General features: G+C 47.4%; 1 pseudogene; it reads right to left on the minus strand.

The window, feature by feature from the left end:
- Window positions 1–103: 103 nt before the first annotated feature.
- LOC104961550 (YY1-associated factor 2 pseudogene) lies at window positions 104–1,831 on the minus strand (annotated as a pseudogene).
- Window positions 1,832–1,907: the final 76 nt, after the last annotated feature.

The raw sequence follows: 1,907 nt of genomic DNA on the forward strand, positions 1-1,907 counted from the left end.
AAATGCTCCCGATTTCTGGGGTCTCAAGGTTGGCAAGTATGGGTACAGCACATTACTCACGAGACGTTGTAAAAAGAAAAATGAGTGGGGGGCGAACGCACTAACCATTCCGCCAACGCCACAGTCACCCCCGGCGTGCGGGCCGGATGAGAATGTCTGGCGGGCCGGATGTGGCCAGTTGTTGGTCACTGGTCTATGAGGACATCGAAACAATGAGACTAGCTAGAGAAATGCTAATTCGGTACAAAAAAGGAAATCACTTAATGCAGGTCTGCGGTTTTTGTTTATATTCTGCACAATTAATGACTGCGAACGTAGAATAACAAAACCCTGATAGTATTTCTAGCACATGTGACGTAAGGGGCAGCGTAGACTACCGGTATAATCCTTTACAATCATATTCTGCACCTTTACCCACACCATATAAAACAGGGCCTTTATCAAAACCTGCCTGACGCCCTTATACAGTCATAACAAGCATTACCTGAACTAAACATCCCACTCCGAACATTACCCAAAAGCACCAAATGGTGCCCGGCAATGCTGCTTCAAAAAAGTCCCTCCGCAGCAGAGGCAGTCCAAGAGAAAAGGCTGGGAGTAATGGCGAGCAGGAGCGAGGGTTTTGCAGTGAGGTTGAAGGTTCAGCGTCGGGACACCGAGTGCGAAATTCAGGGTTTATAACGCGTAGGATTCCAGACAGAGGCGCAACGTTCCACATGGGGGAAGGATAGGTCACTCTGCCGGCCACTGAAGGCAAGGGTGGGCTGCACATTTCGAAAAAGAAAAGGGCAGGAGTATCTGAAGGAAAACCTCACAGGGTCCTTAAAGCTCGTCCAGATTATTCAGACGCATCTCAGGTCAGTTCTGAGGGAGTTCTTCGTCAGAATAAAACTGTCTTAGTAAGTATTCTAGCAGACAGCGCGCAGGATCGTCTCCATTACAACAAATGTCCAGGAGAAAATGTCTAAAAACGTCCAAGACAGAGCAAAGGTCTTCCATATTGCTTTCTAAAGAATCATTCAAACGTTCTAAATGGGATGTGTTTTGGTCACAGTTCCTATATATCCAAAAGAAGGTGATGCGCAGCTCTCCACCTTGCCTGCAGATGAGATGGGTGTGGAGGGGGGAGGTTTGGAGGTGGGCTCAGTGGGACTCTCCGTTGACCGAGCTGCCCTCCCCTCTGGGTGAGGAGGAGCGGGAGAGCCCCTTCTCTGTGGTCTCTGAGCTGGAGCCGTTCTGGCTGTGGGGGTCGGCGGCGGCCACGGTGCTGGGCGGGGGGGCCGCGGTGGACGTGGGCTTGACCTTCTCCTTAAAGTCCGTGATGATGACCGTCAGGTCGCCGACCGTCACCTCCAGGTGCTGGGCGCTGCTCCGGTCGATGTTTTTTAACCTCGGCCTGGTGAGGGAGGGGAAATGGACGTGAGAGCGAGATAAAAACCAAGCTGTGACAGTATTTTCTAATCTATTTCTTTTTAAAATGGTCTTGTATTAGTGACAGACAACTTACAGATGAATACAAGGCAGTCTGTCCTTTATTGGGTACCACTTTACAATAAGACTACCCTTATAAAGGGTTTACGAATAGTTTGTAATTCATTTATTAATTAGGTTGTGAACACTTTATAGATCATTAATAAGCTTTTATAAGACATGAGATAAACAGGGCAACTGTCACCGGTTGCTTGCCAAATAGTGAGCCCACATGTATCTGTACTGCTAAGCCTTATATTAGCTACTTAGCTTACTTCGTCTCCTTCATCAGCCAGCATCCTTGGTATTTGTTGCTCACTGAGTTAATTCTCGCTGAGTAGCCAATATAAGGCTTAGTCATCTTGCCAAATAGTGAGCCTGTGTTGATGTATTAGAACGGGTTTATAAATGGTTCTTAATGATTAATAAAGTGTTTA

The sequence above is a fragment of the Notothenia coriiceps genome, unplaced genomic scaffold (genome assembly GCF_000735185.1).
Source record: "Notothenia coriiceps isolate Sejong01 unplaced genomic scaffold, NC01 NC01_scaffold00033422, whole genome shotgun sequence".
NCBI classification, from domain to species: Eukaryota; Metazoa; Chordata; class Actinopteri; order Perciformes; family Nototheniidae; genus Notothenia; species Notothenia coriiceps.